The 24,133-nt window shown below is 38.9% G+C and overlaps 1 long non-coding RNA gene across 2 annotated transcripts; it reads left to right on the plus strand.

The window, feature by feature from the left end:
* The first annotated feature begins 16,521 nt into the window (after nt 1-16,521).
* On the plus strand, nt 16,522-23,341 carry LOC145442770 (uncharacterized). 2 transcript variants are annotated; one of them, XR_013916156.1, is made up of 6 exons: nt 16,522-17,284; nt 18,564-18,661; nt 19,047-19,163; nt 19,231-19,343; nt 20,803-20,964; nt 23,157-23,341. It is a non-coding gene; the product is annotated as an uncharacterized LOC145442770 (long non-coding RNA). The 2 variants fall into 2 exon arrangements; XR_013916155.1 differs by lacking the exon at nt 18,564-18,661 and having other exon boundaries at nt 16,523-17,284.
* Nucleotides 23,342-24,133: the final 792 nt, after the last annotated feature.

Raw genomic sequence — 24,133 nt, forward strand, 5'->3', positions numbered from 1 at the left:
GGAATTTGTTGTCACGTGGTGCAAAAGACCACGCTGTTATAAGCACCATAACATGCTTTTATTAATAAATAATAATAATAACTTGTACATGCAAGAAGGAGCTGTATCGCGTAAGTAATTGCACAGCCTCAGTTTATACTTTCCAGCCAAAATAGAGAATAGAGAATAGAGAAATGAATTGATAAGATATGCAATACATTATCCATTTACAAATTGATATGATACAATTCGAGCCTGCGCCAATGGTTTAGGACTATATGAATTATATATTCGAATTTAATTTCCTTAAACCAAGAGTTTTGGTTAAGGTAAGAGCAGAGAACAGAAATGCGCATTTTGCTACTAAACTACTTTACTACTAGTTTACGACAACGTAAGCTGTAAGCTTCGATCACTTCGATTGCGGTAATTTATTTGTGAGAGAACAATGGAGGCTCAGTCACACGAAAAAGGTGACTCGAGTCAAGTCATGACACGAGTCATCCTAACACTGAGGGATACATTGTTTGAGGGCCCTTTTTACAACAGTGCGGCACAGGAAGGATGACGCATAATGCAGTATTACGCGATTTATGGATCTATATTTTATACCTATACGCCTCTAATTAGGCGTTGTTTTAAATTGAAAAAAAAATGAAAATATGAGGTGTGTCAAAACACTTTGTTTAAAACACGTATCCTGCGAGCCACCTTGCTACATGACAGCCATCAAAGTTAGGGAATTTCTAGATGCTTACTACGCTAACTCAACGACTATATTCACAGATGGGTCTAAGACCGCGAATGGATCCGGATACTCGATATATATGCCAAGTATTAACCTGAGAATTGCTCACGCTGCTCACCGCAATTCCTCGTCATTCACAGCAGAATTATGTGCCATTAAATGTGCCTTGAATTGGATAGACCAAAACAACATAACTGACTCCATCATTTTAACAGATTGCTCTAGTGGGGGAGACCGGGGACAAATGTAACTAGGGGAAAATGTAACAATCGACCTCACCGCTAGTAGGGTGGAGAAATCAGCTTGATATTTTAAGTGCGCATGCAGTAGTTATCTCTCCTATTATACCTGGAGTTACGTTGAGCTACGACGCGAAACCTCGGAATAATTTGAAAAAAACGAAATTTTTGACCCTCGAGTAAATATTTTCTGGTCTGGAATAATTTGTTTAGACGAATAGTGTCTCAATTAGTTTCAACGTAATATCTGTAGCTGGAACAATGTTATCATACTCTACCGTGATGATGGAAAGAGTAGGACTTGCATCGCCTGGAAGGTACCATACTGAGACACTAATCATGGTCGAGCGTGTCAGGGGCAATCGTAACCCTCTGTTACTTTTGCCCCGTTACAATATGTTATCAATTCTGAATGTCTTTGTTCATATGTTGGTATTACCATTCATCTACTGCAGAATAATCTTGCAACAGCCAGAAGTTCACCAGAACAGATACTACCTTGCGATGCCAATTCTAACATGATCATCTGTCGAAACGGCCATACAAGAGTGGTGATGTGAATCTTACGGTTCGTTTATTTCCGTGATTCAACCACCCTTTCTCGTGTTGATCGGCTTTTGGTGTGTCGACCTTTATTGGTCATGACTGAATCCTCATCCCCTGACTTTGATCATGGCCCACTTATATTTTGATATTTGATGTGAACAATATATTTTAATTTCATTCCGCCCAGAAGACTGTCATTATAGCTTTGACGCCACACAATGTTGTGTCCTCGTTTTGCTATACTATCATCGGCCCATTCAACCAAGATATGTTGGCCAGGTCGGTTTCGCACCTTCGCATGTGACCGAATGACCAACCCATTATGCACGCTGAACAACAGAACCTTGGTAGAAGAGGCCGAATATGCGTAGGGAGATGATGGAATGAATGTGTTTCTTGTACACTTTAAGCTTGAACAAGACACGAAGGGTGATATTGCATTTAGATGCCATAAATGCGATGGGGCGTAGCCTGGAAGCGTTCAAACGTCTCTTCCTTTAGTTTAATGCAATTTTACAATTTGTGCTTCCGTTTTCATTGTTCATTTCGTTTGTTTATTAGTTATAAATAACACTGTTATAATTGCCCCGCAAGGGTGATACAATTGCCCCTATGGGTACGGTGCGATTGTAACATTTAAGCGGCGATTTTCGCGACCCAAAATTTCCATGATTGATTGTTGATTGAGTTCCAATTTAGTTTTTATATCAACTATCGAGTTGTTGGCTTCTTTATATAAAACTTTGGAAATGAAATTTCCAAGAGAAAAACACGTAATGTTGGAAAATACAAAAAGTGTTACAATTGTCCCCGGTCTCCCCTGCTCTACAATCCATCCACAATTTCCACTCAGCTCGACACTTCATAATCAATGAAATCGTGGAAATAGGACACCGCCTGAAGAATAGAAGCATGTCAACTACAATTGCGTGGATACCCGGACATTCCGGCGTCAGAGGAAACGAAATTGCAGACTGGTCAAATTTGGCCGTAAAATCGCCTTTAGACAAATGGAAAGTGTGTCGTAACCTAAATGCCGTTCAATATCGCTGTGGCAACACCACATGGTCCAGGGTTGCAATAACTCGAGTCGCGATTTTCTGATGACTCGATTTGGCTTTTATCAAAATGCAAAAATGACTCAACTCGAGTCAAGTTAATCTGTGTACTTGAAAATGCGACCAGAAACGGTTGAAAGTGAGGAAATTAGTATATCTTCAGTGCGAACTATTCGATATCACCAAACAGAGTTATAATAAGCGGTTTTCAACAAGACTTTAATTCGAAACTTAGCAGTGAGCAGTCAACGCAATGACTTGGACTCGAACTCGAGTCATAATACCACGACTCGGACTCGACCCTCTACTCACTGACTTGGACTTGACTCGGTGGTGAATTAAAAATGACTCGACTTTACTCGAGTCAAAACTATAAAAGTGAGATTGAATTGTGACTTGGTTATAACCCTTCTATGTTCACACCATCCCTATTGATTACCATTTAGCATATTTTAATCGAAAAAGTAAAGTTTAAGTGCGAGTTCAAGTTCATCAATGAAAGGAATTAATTCCGCAACTGTATAGCTCTCTACAATCTTTTCTATTTTCACTGTCTTATAGGTTACAATATAATTAGACGACAGAGATCGAAATTTATACATTTTTTTAAATATCACATCAGTAAACGTTTTAATTATTTCAAAAACGATCTTAAAAGACCGCATCTAATGATCGAATCGAGCTTCGAGGATGACAATATAATCACGCAAAAAGACAAAATTTCAATGGGAAAGCGCCGCAAAATGCCGGAATCTTCATCACCGGTTATATACGAGAGAGTTCCGATTTTCAAGACATTTCAAGCACCGATCCCGGAAATTTTGTCGGCGGAACAAAGAGAGGAAATTTTTAACACGTTAGGAGCATTTGAGTATGCTCTCTAACCAATTCAAATCAAGAGCAGCAGCACCTTCGTCGACACCGGCTTTTTCTGCTATCAAAAAACCATGACAGGTTGAAAATGCATGGATTTACAAATTCGATTTGGGAATACAATGACGTATTCTCGGTGTGTAAGTACGTCAAATCGAAACTTTGCTTACTGAGGACGTTTGCGAATAAATCAAAGGCAGAATACTTTCGCGACCAGGTGAATTAACAATCGAGGTGAAGGTAATCAACCCTGGCGTTAATGCAGAAAACTGTGATATTATGAAATTTTTGAAATCAGATTTCAAAGTCCATTCATATTTTAAACTTGTAATATTGATTGAATTTATAATCAAACTTACCATGGTAAAAAAAAACTTAATTACAAAGACGCTGAAGAACTCCTAGGATGTTACTCATCGATGATAGTAAATTGATTAATAGAACAGCCCGAATTTTGAATGTGCCTTACCGTATTTGTTATCTTCATCTTGTACATTCTTACATTGCGAATAAATGTGATAAAATCGGACTTGCTAGAGTGTTGTTTTATTGGTCTGTAACATTGGAGAAAGCAATGTTAATTAATTAGCAGCTGTGTACTTACATACATAGGTTGGATGAAAGGACAGAGCAGAGCAGAGCCATAACATACACAATTCAAACCCACGGGTCAAACGGGGGCCATAATTGTGTCAGGGGTACCGAAATTTAGAAAATGTCCAATTTCAATTCGATTCTAATGAGATATATGTAGAGTCCGAAGCCTAATTCGTTTTGAAATGGATTCTACTAGTCTAGCCGCTTCGATCGAGACCAAATTTATTAATCAAGTCGACGTCCCAAGGGTCGAACTGGGGCTATAATTGTGTCCGGATTATCAAAATTTCAAAAATGTCCGATTTCAATTCGATTCTAATGAGATATATGTAGAGTCCGAAGCCTAATACGTTTGGAAACGGATTCTACTAGTCTAGCCGCTTCGATCAAGACCAAAATTATTATTCAAGTCGACGTCCCAAGGGTCGAACTGGGGCCATAATTGTGTCCGGATTATCAAAATTTCGAAAATGTCCGATTTCAATTCGATTCTAATGAGATATATGTAGTGTAGAGTCCGAAGCCTAATTCGTTTTGAAATGGATTCTACTAGTCTAGCCGCTTCGATCGAGACCAAAATTATTAATCAAGTCGACGTCCCAAGGGTCGAACTGGGGCCATAATTGTGTCCGGATTATCAAAATTTCAAAAATGTCCGATTTCAATTCGATTCTAATGAGATATATGTAGAGTCCGAAGCCTAATTCGTTTTGAAATGGATTCTACTAGTCTAGCCAATTCCATCAATACCAAAATTATTATTCAAGTCGACGTCCCAAGGGTCGAACTGGGGCCATAATTGTGTCCGGATTACCGAAATTTTGAAAATGTCCGATTTCAATTCGATTCTAATGAGATATATGTAGAGTCCGAAGCCTAATTCGTTTTGAAATGGATTCTACTAGTCTAGCCGATTCCATCAATACCAAAATTATTATTCAAGTCGACGTCCCAAGGGTCGAACTGGGGCCATAATTGTGTCCGGATTACCGAAATTTCGAAAATGTCCGATTTCAATTCGATTCTAATGAGATATATGTAGAGTCCGAAGCCTAATTCGTTTTGAAATGGATTCTACTAGTCTAGCCGATTCCATCAATACCAAAATTATTATTCAAGTCGACGTCCCAAGGGTCGAACTGGGGCCATAATTGTGTCCGGATTACCGAAATTTCGAAAATGTCCGATTTCAATTCGATTCTAATGAGATATATGTAGAGTCCGAAGCCTAATTCGTTTTGAAATGGATTCTACTAGTCTTGCCAATTTCATCAATACCAAAATTATTATTCAAGTCGACGTCCCAAGGGTCGAACTGGGGCCATAATTGTGTCCGGATTATCAAAATTTCAAAAATGTCCGATTTCAATTCGATTCTAATGAGATATATGTAGAGTCCGAAGCCTAATTCGTTTTGAAATGGATTCTACTAGTCTAGCCGCTTCGATCAAGACCAAAATTATTATTCAAGTCGACGTCCCAAGGGTCGAACTGGGGCCATAATTGTGTCCGGATTATCAAAATTTCGAAAAGGTCCGATTTCAATTCGATTCTAATGAGATATATGTAGAGTCCGAAGCCTAATTCGTTTTGAAATGGATTCTACTAGTCTAGCCGCTTCGATCGAGACCAAATTTATTAATCAAGTCGACGTCCCAAGGGTCGAACTGGGGCCATAATTGTGTCCGGATTATCAAAATTTCAAAAATGTCCGATTTCAATTCGATTCTAATGAGATATATGTAGAGTCCGAAGCCTAATACGTTTGGAAACGGATTCTACTAGTCTAGCCGCTTCGATCAAGACCAAAATTATTATTCAAGTCGACGTCCCAAGGGTCGAACTGGGGCCATAATTGTGTCCGGATTATCAAAATTTCGAAAATGTCCGATTTCAATTCGATTCTAATGAGATATATGTAGTGTAGAGTCCGAAGCCTAATTCGTTTTGAAATGGATTCTACTAGTCTAGCCGCTTCGATCGAGACCAAAATTATTAATCAAGTCGACGTCCCAAGGGTCGAACTGGGGCCATAATTGTGTCCGGATTATCAAAATTTCAAAAATGTCCGATTTCAATTCGATTCTAATGAGATATATGTAGAGTCCGAAGCCTAATTCGTTTTGAAATGGATTCTACTAGTCTAGCCAATTCCATCAATACCAAAATTATTATTCAAGTCGACGTCCCAAGGGTCGAACTGGGGCCATAATTGTGTCCGGATTACCGAAATTTTGAAAATGTCCGATTTCAATTCGATTCTAATGAGATATATGTAGAGTCCGAAGCCTAATTCGTTTTGAAATAGATTCTACTAGTCTAGCCGATTCCATCAATACCAAAATTATTATTCAAGTCGACGTCCCAAGGGTCGAACTGGGGCCATAATTGTGTCCGGATTACCGAAATTTCGAAAATGTCCGATTTCAATTCGATTCTAATGAGATATATGTAGAGTCCGAAGCCTAATTCGTTTTGAAATGGATTCTACTAGTCTAGCCGATTCCATCAATACCAAAATTATTATTCAAGTCGACGTCCCAAGGGTCGAACTGGGGCCATAATTGTGTCCGGATTACCGAAATTTCGAAAATGTCCGATTTCAATTCGATTCTAATGAGATATATGTAGAGTCCGAAGCCTAATTCGTTTTGAAATGGATTCTACTAGTCTTGCCAATTTCATCAATACCAAAATTATTATTCAAGTCGACGTCCCAAGGGTCGAACTGGGGCCATAATTGTGTCCGGATTATCAAAATTTCAAAAATGTCCGATTTCAATTCGATTCTAATGAGATATATGTAGAGTCCGAAGCCTAATTCGTTTTGAAATGGATTCTACTAGTCTAGCCGATTCCATCAATACCAAAATTATTATTCAAGTAGACGTGTCAAGGATCTAACGGGGGCCATAAATATGTCCGGGGTACTGAAATTCCGAAAATGTCCAATTTCAATTCGATTCTAATGAGATATATGTAGAGTCCGGAGCCTAAATCTTGTAAAAAAGTGTTCTACTATTCGTTGTGATCATATATTCGGGTAAATGATGATTCTTCGTAGCAACCGCCGGTGTGAAACCATGCCCGCACTCTCGAAATATATTTATACCTAAGGATTGTCGATAGACATGGTCTGTTGAGCGTTATCATCGACACATTTCTGACGATTTCTCTGCAAAATATTCAGTCAAACGGCTGTGTAGTAGGTATCTATTCATCTTCTTAAAATTGTTTTTTCGTCATAATACCTGGAATTACACCCGAAAATAGTCGTTTACGTGCATTTGTCATTGAATACATCACCAAGAAGTAGTATGGCAAGAGGTTCCTGAATATGCCGCTGTAATTTCCGAAGCACAAAACGTCATGACAACCGAGTATATTTCCATGATTCACCCGATCACCGATTTTCGCTAAAAATTCTAATAGAATCACAGTGGTCAGCAGTCGTATCCCCAAATGACAAATCAAATATGACGTCATTCTATAACAAAAATTGAGGCGTACAAAAAGGCTTAGGCTTGCTGATGAATTTCTTTTGAAATGTCTACCGTACTAGTTGCTGACTTACCACACGAAGCTTGCATAAAAGATACATTCGCAAGGCACATTTTTCTGTATGTGCCGCTCAGCTGCTGCGAGGAGGGTTGGTGCGATGACATGCAAAATAAGGTCAACAACATGCAAAATAAGGTCAACAACATGCAAAATAAGGTTAGTCGCGACATGCAAAATAAGGTCAGTCACATGCAGAATAAGGTTTATAAATTTTTATTCGTGTTCATGGAAAGCATTTATTGGTGATCATGGTGAACACTTTTCGATGTCTACCTACTATCGAAGAAGTGCCGAATGTACTTGGTAAGACTAATTGGTTTTAAGACTTCTTTTTCTAAAAAATCGATTTGAGACCAAATTTGTCTAATTTTAGAGGAGGGTTGGTGCGATGACATGCAAAATAAGGTCAAAAACATGCAAAATAAGGTCAGTCGCGACATGCAAAATAAGGTCAGTCACATGCAAAATAAGGTCAGTCGCGACATGCAAAATAAGGTCAGTCCGCGCATTAATCCAAATCTATACTTCAACTCCAAATCCAACTCTTTTTCTTATGAAAACGAAATTCAAAATATCTTTCCTGTATAGTAGCCTACTTTCAACAGTGAAATTCCTTATCTATATCCTAAGTCTTAAGATGTTTCAATCAAAAGATAATCATGATTATCTTGATTACGAAGTCAGTCGCATGTAGAATATTATTATCAGTCGGCGCGTAAATCCAAATCCATATTTTAATTAGAAATCCAAGTCTTTCTCTTATGAAAAATAAATTTAAAATATCTTTCCTATATAGTAATTTCATGATTGAGATTCCTCATCTATATCCTAAAGGTGAAGATGTTTAAAACAAAACATAATCAGACGATTATTTCGATTACGGGGTGATTAGTCGCATCTAGAATATTAACAGTCCGTGTATAAATCCAAATATTTACTTCAAATCCGACTTTTTTCTTGTGCCACTGACCTTATAGTCCGCAATCTGCATGTGGCGACTGACCGTATTTTGAATGCGAATGACCTTATTTTACATGCGACTGACCTTATTTTGCATGTGGCTGACCTTATTCTGCATGTCGCGACTGACCTTATTTTGCATGTCGCGACTGACCTTATTTTGCTTGTGACTGACCTTATTTTGCATGTGACCGACCTTATTTTGCATGTGACTGACCTTATTTTGCATGTCGCGACTGACCTTATTTTGCATGTGACTGACCTTATTTTGCATGTGACTGACCTTATTTTGCATGTGACTGACCTTATTTTGCATGTCGCGACTGACCTTATTTTGCATGTGACTGACCTTATTTTGCATGTGACTGACCTTATTTTGCATGTGACTGACCTTATTTTGCATGTCGCGACTGACCTTATTTTGCATGCGACTGACCTTATTTTGCATGTGACTGACCTTATTTTGCATGTCGCGACTGACCTTATTTTGCATGTGACTGACCTTATTTTGCATGTGACTGACCTTATTTTGCATGTCGCGACTGACCTTATTTTGCATGTGACTGACCTTATTTTGCATGTGACTGACCTTATTTTGCATGTCGCGACTGACCTTATTTTGCATGCGACTGACCTTATTTTGCATGTGACTGACCTTATTTTGCATGTCGCGACTGACCTTATTTTGCATGTGACTGACCTTATTTTGCATGTGACTGACCTTATTTTGCATGTCGCGACTGACCTTATTTTGCATGCGACTGACCTTATTTTGCATGCGACTGACCTTATTTTGCATGTGACTGACCTTAATTTGCATGTCGCGACTGACCTTATTTTGCATGTGACTGACCTTATTTTGCATGTGACTGACCTTATTTTGCATGAGACTGACCTTATTCTGCATGTCGCGACTGACCTTATTTTGCATGTGACTGACCTTATTCTGCGTGTAGCGACTTATTGCGACCTTATTTTACATATCACGAAGACCTATAAATTCAGGGACTGGTATATTATTATCATTATTACAACTCACAATACAACAGTGATGCTTATAGCCTGATTAGGGCTTTGTGCTCCACGACATCACATTTTATCACACAGTTTAATGCATTTCTTCATGAGCTGATGGGCAGTCTCTGTATCTTCAAGGCTTTCATCGGTTCGTTATTTTCGACTCATAGCTTATAGCTCCATCCACTGTCATATCTGGGCCTTTTAAGTCACCGCAATTGCAGTGAGGTCGGTGATGAGGAGCCCATGTAACCTCCGACACATATAAGTTAGTCCGAACCGGGATTCGAACCACTCCCCTTGGTGGTTAACCAACTACGCCACTCGCTAGCTAACTAGTAAAGTTATTTATATAACATGTTGCGGCGAGTCGTCAAGCTGTTTGAAATACATTTCTGCGTGGGAAAATAAAACGAGCTCTCTGCACATTCCGCATATTTTCATCATTTTAAAACTGCGATACAATGAGAAGAAAGGAATAGGTGTCGAAACGACTTGGAGTGGGCTAGTCTTTGAAATCAGGCACCCCCCTTAACCTAGCCGAAGTAGAGAAGAGGTATGCACACTAAATGAAAAGTAAAAGTAGATAATATAGAAAAAAATGAGGTGGCATGATGGCGGCTGGCGAGATCGATATGTTAGTTCATGATCCGGTAATCCTGAAGGCTGACTAATAGTAGGCCTATTCATCTAGATAAAATTGCTTGTATTTCGACTTGAATGCGGACATGCTCGGCGATTGTCGGATAGTCGGGAGATGCTGTTTCACCACTACAGGTCCGGCAACTTGATAGCGCTACGCTTTTTCTTGTATTCCGCCCTGATCATATGGTAGTTTTTCTTCGTTCAAGCATATGTCGGTTTCCAGGTTTTGACGGGCAACGAGAGCACATTTATAAGTGCTATTTAAAACTACTCACTTGAGTAGTTTTCATAGTCACCTAATTCTACTTAAGGATGTTTTTGGCTGCTTCGAAAAGAACTTCCACTCGTAAAAAAACGCCTGTTTTTTGTTAGACCCAGTCTCGAGTCATTTGACTTGGTCCGAGTCATGCAAAATAAGTCGAGTACAAGTCGAGTCAATGAGTAGAGTCATTTTTAATTTTAAAGAAAATGACTCGAGTCACCAAAAAATCGCGATCCTGCATAAGACCGACTTCAATTATGCTTCTTGAACGCGGCAACCCGCTCGGCACTAACTACTAAATGACGGGTTTACCCCTGACTCCAGTAAGCAAATATTTAGTTTTACAAACCTTCTTTGAACTTTGGGCTTCCTATTTATGACAGGCCAGCTCGTCCTTTATGGGTGATGATGACACATAGTATTGACGCCACTGATTGACTTCATTTATGAATATTAAGCACAGACCGTGTAATTCGGTTTCGGGATATGAGAATGGTGATAAGGAAGGTTTGGTGACTTCTGGTGACAATAATTGTCAGGCTTAATTTGCTACATTGACATTATTTTGATTCTGGATTACGCAGATCAATTGTGACTAAGAAACTTTGCAGTTACGACGCTTTTAGAGCTCGTAAGTACACGGAGGTGTCAGAAAAATGAATTGATAATAGGAACGATTGTGTTGAAGGTTTGTCGAAACACGTTACGGTCCAATTTTGTCTTTTCCTTATAACAGCCGACGATCTATATAATGCAGACTTTTTCAGAGTTCAATTGTACATTTTGTATGATCAATATCCAAAAAGTCCTCTGGAATGTGTCCTATAAGTTGCTTAGGGATATCTAAATATCCCTGGATTTGGTAATTTAATTTAAAGAAGATGTCAGTGTTGGGATCACTCGAGTCATGAATTGACCCGAGTCAGACTCGAGTCAACTTTTTCGTATGACTTGACTTGACTTCACTCGACTTGACTCCAGTCACCTCCAAAAAACGAGTGACTTGACCTGACTCGAGTCATCTTCGAAAATCGATTGACTTGACTTGACTCGAGTCAAAATGTGCCATGACTCGAAATGACTCGGGACTTGAAGGTAGTGACTTGATCCCAACACTGGAAGATATACGCATATGCTACTCGTTCAACGCAATTCACGCATAAAGATAGGCTAATTGCAAAGTTCAATTCGTACAACGTGTCGTTCCGAGAAATATCCGACTTTAATAATATTATAGTAGGTCTATGGCTAAATTATTATAGAAGTACTTGAAGTCAATGCCATTTCGGGAATCTAGTCTGGCCATTATTGTTTATTATTGCCAATACGTTAGACCACAGCGATAACGTAATTATTAGGGCCATTCAGTTAACAAAAATATGCCTCGACTAGAACAATATTTCAAAATTTATACTCAAAATGGAAAAAAATCAAAGAGGCTCATGCCGATCTAAATACCCTTGATTTCGGAAAAGAACTGCTTGAGCTCAGAAACTACACGAAGAAGCGATTCGACAAAAACGATGGGAAACAAATTATGGAGCTACAACGACAAGACATTTCGCCAGTGCTGTATGCAAAACTGCAGAAGTGTCAACCCTCATCAGTGTCTGTGAAATCATTTTACGTCCAAATCGTAACTTCAGAGACTCTAACATTCCACACTAGGATGAAACTGTACTACAACAGTGGGTTAAAATAAAAATGGATGTGTATTAGTTTTATGTTGCGTATGTTTTACTCCGTAATTCCGTGAGTAAAAATACGCAATTTTCAGATAAAGTCATATAAAGTCATATTTTCCAAAAATTAAAGTCATATTATTGATTTTTTATGGTCATATAAAAATGGCCCTAGTAAAAATGAATGACTGTTTGATTTTTCAAGTGGAATATGATCTCTTCTGACATTAATCGTATCTCCGTGTCATTGCCAAGGCCCCAAAAAGGTCCTGTGCAACTTGCGAATCGCTCACTCGACCTTTAAACTCGTTTGCAATGAGAGAAACGAGTTTTAAGTAGTTATTTATAGTATGTATTAGTTTATACTGAGATCGCCATAGTGTATTTTTCATTTTTATATCCTTTGATATAAATTTCTAGCCTAATAAATTTATTTTTATCCGCTCAAGACACACAATGCAGTATGCAATACATATGACACACCCGATATAATGAACGGATAGAAGATTGCTGAAACGATATGCCCTGGCCCAATGCCTGATATAAAACTGTTCGCTATATATCTTTTGACGCTTCTCCTTGCTCTCTTTATTCACTTTATATTTTGTATAACTTTGTATTCGTCATTCACCACGTCTTTTTTCAAAAGGACGCTGTATATGAATACTGACGTAACATCATGTCTGCGATGAGGAGCCTGGACATCAATTTACATTATACAGTGACCGTCCGGGCGAAGATGACAGCGGTCTCAAACCACCTCTTCAACATACAATCCATGCATAAGAAGCAAACAATTCAGATTTTCTGGCGCCGGCAGTAAAGACATATTGACCTGACGATATACATCCTGAATCAAGCATTTTTTTAGTAATGGCTGGAAGAGCCCACCGCTGTAACTTTGCTCCCGGTCTTCCCCTATATTTGGATATGAAATTTAAATCATAATGTAGGCATGCAATTTGCAGAGAAGCAAAATAGGATTTTGATTTTAAAATGACCAAAGGAAACAAATCGAACGTTTCAATTTTCACGAGGACATATACCTGAATTTTCATTCGAATTTTGCAATTTCAATGTTGAAAGTAGGGTAGGTAGCAAAATATATATATTTTGATTTCAAGTAGAAAAAAGTTGGATTTGAAATTATGCTTTATGCGCGGACTGTATGCAGAATAAGGTCAGTCAAATGCAAAATAAGGTCAGTCCATGCAAAATAAGGTCAGTCGCGACATGCAAAATAAGGTCAGTCACATGCAAAATAAGGTCAGTCGCATGCAAAATAAGGTCAGTCGCGACATGCAAAATAAGGTCAGTCACATGCAAAATAAGGTCAGTCGCATGCAAAATAAGGTCAGTCGCGACATGCAAAATAAGGTCAGTCACATGCAAAATAAGGTCAGTCACATGCAAAATAAGGTCAGTCGCGACATGCAAAATAAGGTCAGTCACATGCAAAATAAGGTCAGTCACATGCAAAATAAGGTCAGTCACATGCAAAATAAGGTCAGTCGCATGCGAAATAAGGTCAGTCGCATGCGAAATACGGTCAGTCGCCACATGCAGATTGCAGACTGTAAGGTCAGTGGCACAAGAAAAAAGTCGGATTTGAAGTAAGTATTTGGATTTATACACGGACTGTTAATATTCTAGATGCGACTAATCACCTCGTAATCGTAATAATCGTCTGATCATTTTGTTTTGAACATCTTCACCTTTAGGATATAGATGAGGAATCTCAATCATGAAATTACTATATAGGAAAGATATTTTAAATTTATTTTTCATAAGAGAAAGACTTGGACTTCAAATTGAAAGATGAATTTGGATTTACGCGCCGACTGATAATAATATTTCACATGCGACTGACTTCGTAATCAAGATAATCATGGTTATCTTTTGATTGAAACATCCTAAGACTTAGGATATAGATAAGGAATTTCACTGTTGAACGTAGGCTACTATACAGGAAAGATATTTTGAATTTCGTTTTCATAAGAAAAAGAGTTGGATTTGGAATTGAAATATAGATTTGGATTTATGCGCGGACTGACCTTATTTTGCATGTCGCGACTGACCTTATTTTGCATGTGACTGACCTTATTTTGCATGTCGCGACTGACCTTATTTTGCATGTTTTTGACCTTATTTTGCATGTCATCGCACCAACCCTGTAGTAATTTTATGCTTTTGGCCCATGTCAACTTTCCGGTCTCATTTTCAAGACCACAAACCATGTTGTTTCTTGATTAGCGAAATCCGACTTCAAAACAAGACCGAAAATAATGAAACATCAATAACTGTCTCAAAAAGCTAGTTATGTCTTGTGCTCTTGGCCCATGTCAACTTTCCGGTCTCATTTTTAAGACCACAAATCATGTCATTCCTTGATTAGTGAAATTTGTCTTAGAAACAAGACCAAAAATACTGACACATCATAAACTGTCTTAATAAGCTTGTTATGTCTTAGAGCTCCTGACCCATGTTAACTTTCCAGTCTCATTTTTAAGACCACAAATCATGTTGTTACTTGATTAGCGAAATCTGTCTTAAAAACAAAACCAAAAATACTGACACATCAGAAATTGTCTGATTAAGCTAGTTATGTCTCAGAGCTCCTGACCCATGTCAACTTTCCGGTCTCATTTTTAAGACCACAAATCATGTCGTTTCTTGATTAGCAAAATTTGTCTTAAAAACAAGACCAAAAATATTGACACATCAAAAACTGTCTTAATAAGCACAATATGTCTCATGAGATGCGTTTTATTGGTCTCATTTTTAAGACCAAATAATTGTGACAATTATATATGGTCTTAAACAGCTGAATCTGTCTCAATTTTAAGACCTCAATTCATCAGTGAGACTAAAATTGCTGAAAATGAGACCAAATCATCCTCATTTCTTAAATTTGAGATCAAATCTGTCTAATTTTTTTTGTAGTGTATATGGAACTGTTTTTGCATAAATAGTACAGAATAATCACGTCTTAACATCGTACGTTGGAGCTGATGTTCCCATTTCACAAGATGATATGCACTGATATCGATACACAGTACCAGAAACATAAAATCTCCAACAATTTCTATGCTTACGAAACCTGCATCAGTAAATTATTCATGATGAAAAATCTGAAATTACAATACGCTGTCAGTGGAGTGCATTTAAATTGTAGACGTCAGCTATGCCGGCGATGTCATCGATATAATCATTGATTTTGTCAGTCACAATAAGTTAAGGTTACCATACGTCCTTTTCGGGTTTTTGAAAATGTCCTACGAGGACGTCTAAATATTATTTGTGTGTGCGTGTGTGTGTGTGTGTGTGTGTGTCTGTGTGTGTTCTTGTGTGCAGACACAGCCTTTCTAGTTTATTTCGTTCAAGTATAACAATGGCTGTAAATAGCTAGTGAAATAATCATCATTGGTTTATTAGCAATTTTATCAGTTCAATACACCACAAAAAATGCGATACAATGAAAAGACAGGAAGATGTCGAAGCGACAAGGAGTAGTCTATGGAATCTGACACCCACCTTGGCCTAGGCGATGTAAAGAGGAGGCATGCACACTGAATGAAAGTAAAGAAGATAGTATAGAAAAAGAATGCGACAAGAAATAGGGCGGCATGTCATGGGAAGCGAGATCGATAGGTCAGTCGTGGTCCGGTAATCTTGAGGATGGACTGTATTTATTTAGTAGTAATTGTTTGTATTTCGACTTGAATGTGGACATGCTCGTCGACTGTCTGATGGCCGGCGGGATACTGTTCCACACATCAGGTCCGGCATATTTGATGGAGCGATGATCTTTTCGGTCGATCATATGATATTTGGAAGACGTGGACGCGCGTGTGTTGTACTTGTGCGCTTTTGATTCAGAGGTAAATGCTATGAAGTGTTGAAAAATGCGCCTTTTGAGGTAGATTCCACCTTATTTAAATATCGACTGAATATATGGGCTAGAACGGACCGCGACTTCAAAGGATCAACATCGAAAAGAATTGTTGCATCAGGCACTCTAGGTGGAGGTGGATGTCCGTCTAAAAGACCGCAACTCCGCGTCGTTCGGCATCCTCCTCTCCGTTCATTACATCGCATGGTGTCTTCAATCAATCAATCAATCAATCAATCAGGTTAATTAATATTTTCATCGTTTCAAAACATCACAAGACTGCGATACAATGAAAAGATGGGAAGATGTCGAAACAACTTGGAGTAGCCATAAGACCAGACACCCACCTTAGCCTAGGCGAAGTAAATAAGAGGCATGCACAGTTACACACTGAATGAAAAGTAATGCAGAGAATATCCCAGCAAACACAGAACCGTAAAAAAACCTTTCGGGATGGTTTCGAATGGTTATTTTAGGGTTTCGATTTTTATGTTTCAGAGGTATGTTTAAAAAACGTAGGAAAAATGATCTTGAGGATCAAATTATTCTGTATGAATTCGAATTTGGTGGTAAGTATTCTGATGTGGGAAGCTATTTGGAACCTGTAGATACCGTTGCGTTTTGATAGAGTGCTGCCATCAGTATAAATTCGTGTTACTTGGTCGAAAACCTTATTTTCTGATTTACCGTCATCATTATATACAGCCTATATTCATTGTCTCGTGAGTCTCATCTGTTTCGCTAGCTGAGCATGAATTCCAGTTTTATTCCGAGTAAATATAACTAAATAAGTCGAATGGGTGCACTTAACTGTACGTGGTTATCCGAGCGTGACTTCTAGATTATTCTGGAAATTTGAACCGCGCTTCGCGCTTCGTTCGCGGGATGACTGTTTCGGAATGTGGTTGTAGTTGTGTATGTTAAATTCTGGAAGCTGGAATTGCGACTCGTACCGGATGTGGGTAAAAACTAGGTGTACGGTACATAGTTGAGCGAGTAATATGCTATTTTGAAGGAATACCCTGTAGTTTATGACTCCGAGAGCTGTTTGACTTGCTGCAAACAGTTCGAAAATTACGTCTATTTCGGTGGCTGTAATAATAATAATACAAGCATTTTCAGCTATTTATAACATTATAATGTAGCATGTTATCAGGGACAATCACCGTACCGGACTGCATACTATATGGGTTGCTCAATGGCTTGGTCGTCTGCAGTTATCCACGTAAGTTTCTAAAATTATGCTTATTATATGAGTCATTTTCGTATCATATTATGATAACATACCGTAACATGTAGGAGATTATATGACACGGCCTACTGGGTATAATCTCAGCGCTGGCGACCAGCTGTACCAACTACTTTTTCACTGATTCCTAAAATACTAATTAAAATCTCGTCCGGGCACTGAAACCCCCTAAAATCTCGCACAAAGTTGGAAATTTTCATTTTACTGAACAATAGGGGCGCCCGAGCTGAATGCCGATTAACATTTGGTACGCACGGTACCGATTGTGACGCCATGCCATTGAGCGTCTCGGCGAAGTCAAGCCGTGCTCCCGGTGAGGCCGTGACCCTCTGAGAGTCTGAGTATGTTGCTAGAGATTGATGTGATGCCAATATACGTCCTATTCGAGTAGTTTTAGTATTTCGCGTCGTAGCGCATTTACAAATTTGAGAATACAAATGATAGCACTGAAGCCAACGCATACTGTAGAATTTACTATCAACATCAACGTGTACTTATTTGAAGCTAGCTGGCCTATTTACAAAACAATTATATAGTTCCATTCGGGTCTTGATGGTTCCTAAATTTTATTTGAATTGGCAATATTGGAACGTAGTTTTAGGTGTTGCAACCAATGTTCCCTGTAAGCTGCTCAAGTGTGCAATTGCGACATGCTGACACCGTATCTGGGAACAGAAAATTTATGCTGCGCACAAAACATCAAAGTGATAACCTTTTTTTAGTCGCTACGCACTGTTGTCCAAGTTGAGTGCGTGCAGACTCTTGAAAAATTGGAGGGAACATTGGTTACAGCTACTTTGAGTTGGTTGCATCGCATCAATCGCTGTAAACGCGAATACGTCCTAAAATGCAAGTAGCCTACTTTCATATTTTTTGTCGCACATATAAAAATTTAAACAAATAGAAATGAGAACACACCAGTTATTCTCTGCGATTAACCGACTGATTAACAAAACGGCTCATTCTCATAATTCATTCAGCTAAGTCCTAAACGGCATCCCAACCAAACCAAAAATGGCATAAACAGTGGTGTGTGATCTAAGTGGTTTTTGGCCGCCATGTTTTGATCGGCGTCGCAGATATCGCAAATGTATGATTTCAAACTGCCGAACATCCCAATTATAGGTACAATTTATCTATCTATGATGCACTATAAACACTGTTTCGTTAATTAGCCTGTTATGCTCAGAGAACACCTAGTGTGTTATCGCACTGGTGTCTCATTCACATTAGAACTATGTTATAATATTGTCAGTTCCGATGAAATTTATGACCCTCAAAGAGCCGAATGGATTCATCTGCTACGTGCAAGGAAGTACGCATCTATATCGAATTCCGCAGTGATATGCGTAGGTAGGCTGCATTTGTATTAAAATTCGTGGATGCGCGATGATGCGAAATGCAAAAACTGCTCGACGTATTCGGGTCACATTGAATTATATGTCGCAAAATACTCTGACAATCATGGGGAACAGAGCTCGACTTTGCCGAGACGCTTGTTGGCGTCACAGTCGAAAAGAGACTTTATTCGACTATTGTCTATGGGCGATACAATTGTTAGAAACAATGTAGATTCGGACATTGAGGGTTATTTTCAGGGGGTTCCAGTGGCCGGACCAAATTTTAATTTATATTTTCGAAATCAATGTGACAGTAGCTTTCGATTGAGACCGGTTAAACAAAATTTTGAGCTCGAGTTGCCAGCGCTAAGATTACCACCTACTGCTTTCGATTTCAGAAACAGCAGCACTGATTTTTTTCGGAAGAGCAAGCAGATGCGTAAGAGCTGGCAAAATTGGTAAACTTCTTGACCGGAAAGTGAATTAAACTGTTCTACAAAAAGATTGTACCGCAGGTATGAGGCTGAATATTTCTAATACTTCTGAGACTTATGGCTAGCAAAACATGATATACAATTGCAGTTTAAAGTTCATCCAACGCAGAAGCAACTTCCCACTTGGCAGACCGGACTGTCACAATATCACACTGAGACGATCGCAAAAGTGGATTTACATACTTTCGTAGTATTCCCTCGGTATGTCTAGAATTTTTAACCGGACTGACTTTGATAAATATAATGATATCAAAAACTCAATCTCAAACCAAGTATCAATGTTTGATTCGTGGATGTGAAGCAATAACTGCAACTGCTGTACCCAGAATCCCTCAATAGGGTTCTTTAGAGTAATGAGGTATCTTCAGTAACTTGAGACTATATTTTCATGCTTTGCGGGGATAGTTATGTGCACTAGATTCATTTTAATATTCTGAAAACAATGTGGGGGTCGAATATCCGCATTTTAGTTTCATGACCAAAAGTATTTAAGAACCCCTGTAGATACGATACCGCCATATTGTATATTTTGACTCGCGTCAAGTCAGGTTAATCGATTTTCGAAGGTGACTCGAGTCAAATCACTCGATTTTTGTATGTGACTCGAGTTGAGTCAAAATTCAAGTCAAGGTGCCTTTTCGTCGTATGAGGCATGATTATGTCATTGCATTTTGCTAGCTGTCTGAAACAGATTGAGCGGTAATTGACTCTGAGCCAATGAACGAATATAGAGTTAAATATACGCGCAAGAAGACGCTTTATCGCTCACATATACGCAGAACTGTTAAACTGCGTAAGTAATTGCACAGCCTCAGTTTATAGAACTTCTAGAACTGGTAACTTTACCAGCCAAAATAGAGAATAGAGAAATAAATTGATAAGATGCAATACATTATCCTTTTACAAACAGATATGATACACCATGCGTTAGTACAACGACGAAGCCGTTTCTGCTAGTGCGGAAGAGTATTGTTGCACACAGGCAAATAGCTTATTTTGAAAAAAAACAATAATTTGAAACTGACATCAATTTCAGCATTCAACCGTCAGCCACGTGTTGCACATCTATCCGTAGATTAGTTATCAATACCTATATCTATAGCTACTGTTCGGTCAACTGGAAAGTTACACAGCACATTGCATTGAAATAGCAGTGACGTAACGTTAGCAGTCTTCTCACAACTTTTCTGCAATCCTAGTTAAAACTCCAGACTCGAAGCAAGAGGCTTGGATGCATGATTATGCATTTTTGTTTTACTTCTAATCCAATTCCTGGTTTTCCTGTAAAGGCGACTGTAGGCCTATTGTGTGAAACAAGCCAAGCTTGCTGTACGGTACAGACATTTGCTATTCTCATGTCCTTAATAAGAATGGACCATGATTTGGAACTTGATGCGATGTCCGAGTTTTCTCGAATTTAGTCATTTTAATCTAATTTGTATACTAACTGTAGCTATAATTCTAATTTAAATCTAATTTGCAGACAACTGTTGTGTAGCTATAATCCTTATTCTACTCTGATTCGGAAATATATCTAACTGTAATTCCAATCTAATCAGGAAAAGCTAAAATATTTCTAATTGTCCAAGTCTTTTTGTGAAGTCCTTGTCGGGTATGATCGTTGCACTTGAATAATTCTGTTTGTATATTATGATTTCAGATAGCTGGATTCAGCTCAGTTGGAGGCGACACAAATGGCCAATCTGTCAGATCCATCATGAAAAAGGTCGCTACTACCCGTGTGTGGAGCAGTTACAGCCGTGTTGGAAAATCTGGGAAGGAGGCTTTTAACAAGCTCGCGTTGTACAAGATCATATATATAGTGAGCAACATTTATGTTTACCTTCGAACCTATCTATATGTGTTCAGTAGCCTACCTTACACCCCATGTAAATGTTGAGCTAGCTCAGTGGTTCTCGAACTTTTTTGACAAGCTACCTTGACAATAGCTAAAATTTTCCCCACCACCCCTTTATCGTCATATCAAAAATATTAAAACGAGCAGCCAGAATATTAGCGACCCCAACACATTGTTTGGCGGCATGCAGGGTATTCTGGCTACACTATGTTGCCAGCCTGAACTATCGCGTCTCCAGCAGGACTGTCGTGTGTGCGCAGCGTGTGCGAATGTTAGCCTGACCGCGGACTTTAGGATGTTGATGACTAAAATATCAGTTCCGACATGTTGGCGTAGCCAGGAGCCATCTTTGTATATGACCATAAAGTAGAATATCTCGTAAAGGATTTATTTGTCTTGATATTTTTTTAGCGCTGCGCTCGATTTATTGCCAATCGATTTCTTGCTTTTAGTATTGGTGTCTCCTCCTGAAACGTCTTATTTACGGAATTGATATTAGCTATATTGGCAATTATGCGAGAACGTGTCGTCCGACATACGACTTCGCGTCTGCACTCGCGAAAAGATCGTCGGCGATGAAACCTTTGCACAAAGTGATAGACGCACTTTCACTGAACTCTTCGATATTGATACGTCCAAGCGTTGATTAATCATGTCCTGGCCAAATGCGCCCAGCAGTTTACAGCGTCGACCCACAATATATGCAACTAACAATGTTTTATTGACCTAATTCTTTCATTAACTTTAATAATATTTTCGCGCTTTGCGCGACTAGGACATGTTTTCATGACATAATTGTTAACGATTTTGATGTGTGGTAATATGAGTCCTTTTTTACCGTTACCTATAATCCGGTTCGTTCCTATCGAACGACTAAAAAAGCACATCAACATTCAAGTGGCCCACGCAATGGTTTGGAAATCTCATGTGGCCCGTTGGCCGAAAAGGTTGGCCACCCCTGATGTACGGTATCAATAAATTTTTGTCAATCATTATTCAATCGATTAACCAATTCAGTGTCATGGTTCAGTTATTCAAATGTAATACGATGTAATGTTATTCAACAGAATGTTATGTAATTTAACATTGCAAGTCTATTATGGTTAGTGCAGGGGTGGCCAATCGTTTTCAAAAGTCTATTATGGTTTGTGCAGGGGTGGCCAACCTTTTCAAATTTTTTCAAAGTTCACGAAACAATTAAGTCAATGAAATAATGTTAGTTGCATATATTGTGGGCCGTCGCTGTATACCGCTGGGCTTATTTGACCAGGACATGATTAATCAACGCTTGGACATATCAATATCGAAGAGTTCAGTGAAAGCGCGTCTATCACTTTGTGCAAAGGTTTCATCGCAGACGATCTCTTCGCGAGTGCAGGCGCGAAGTCGGATGTCGGACGACACGTTCTCGCATTCCATTTTGCTGGGTAAAAGACGGATTAATTGGTCATTTATCTTCAATCAAATAATATAAAGTTAAATATAAATGCAAAAGGCGTTTTATCACTCACACGTAGAACTGCTAATAGCATATGTGAGTAACTTTATAGCTACACGCTACGTTCTATTATCAGCCGAAATAGAGGATCGAATACGAAGCCTCGAGAAGTTGCAATAAATTGATAAGGGACAATATACTACCCTTACGTGAGAATAGGGACGCATAGACAATATTCGTTCGATTTAAATTATACAGGAGAGTTGGTAAAAGATAGCACCGCGCAATTTAACCACTGTGCTGTCTGAGAAACAATGATACCTTGCTAACAGAATAAACTACTACTACGACGACAACGCAAGCATAAGCTGTGACCGTTTCGTTTGCGGTCAATTAAATTATGATGTAACAACAGGATCAGTGAAAGGTGCGATCAGTGAATGGCTGTTTGCTCTCACAAGTGATACCGGCATATCGCAAAAAATCCGAACGTACATAAGATATAGGGTGATTTAATTGACACCGTTTACTTGATTACTTGAAATTGACTCGTGAATTTTACTCCGAGTCACGAGTCAATCCATATATCTCGAGCGCCGAGTCGAGTCAAGTCATTTTTGCAAAGTGACTCGAGTCATCCCAACACTGCGTAGTACTAAGAGCTATCTAAACAGGATCGAGCATGTCTTTAACATTCAATGTTGTTGTTTCTCTGTAGGGTTCTATGGGGAAAAAGGCAGAAAGCAGCGTCTTATCCTCGTCATCAGAAGATGAAGAAGACACATAATCAGTTGGCTTGATTATTTTTTCATTCGCTTCTTTGACATCGTTTCGTTCTGAATTATTTTCTTTGAGTTTCGTTGACACTGTTTTCTGTATGAATTATAAGTTCATCAAAGGCAATGTGTACTGTGATACGTGTATGTGTCCGCAGCCACCCTCAGGTATGCCTAAATATGGGAATACAGGGATGTTAGTATAGCAGGATGTTTTTCTGACCATCGATTGTACGTTCTAAAGCATTGTAGATACACAGTTTTATCTACGTTTTATTAACGATCCCGATTTGCGTGAAGAACGCGTTAAAACGCGTCGACACAAAAACCGACTTAAAACTATCCTGCTAGTCTTTAATATGAACCAAATAAAAACGTTTTTTTAACCTCAATGGGCTGTTTCGTGTTTGCTGGGATAAGACGCAAGCGACAAAATGAGGTGGCATGTGGCGGAGGGCGAGGTCGATGTCAGTCCGTCCGGTCCGGTAATCCTGAAGACTGGCTAGTATTGATTTAGAAGAAATTGCTTGTATTTCGACTTGAATGCGGACATGCTCGACGACTGTCGGATAGCCGACGAGTTGAGTGTTCCACAATTGGGGTCCGGCATACTTGATAGAGCAATGCGTTTTCTTGTATTCAGTCCTGATCATATGGTAGTTGTTCTTCGATGATGACGCGCGTGTGCTGTACTTGTGCGCTTTTGTCTCCTAGGTGAAGTAGTCGTTGAAATTTGAGGGACATTGACCGCAATGGAACTGATACATAAACATGGCAATTTCTAGCTTTCTCATATCTTCTAAGTTTAGAACACCAAATCTTTTGAGAAGCGATTTATCAGTTGCACATGGGTGTCTTTGATTTGTAGGCCTACATGTCGCCAATGTCGAAGTCTATCTATTTTGTCAATGTCACCAAT

Source organism: Botryllus schlosseri, chromosome 7 (genome assembly GCF_051294905.1).
Source record: "Botryllus schlosseri isolate E-star chromosome 7, Bs_hap1, whole genome shotgun sequence".
Classification (NCBI taxonomy): Eukaryota; Metazoa; Chordata; class Ascidiacea; order Stolidobranchia; family Styelidae; genus Botryllus; species Botryllus schlosseri.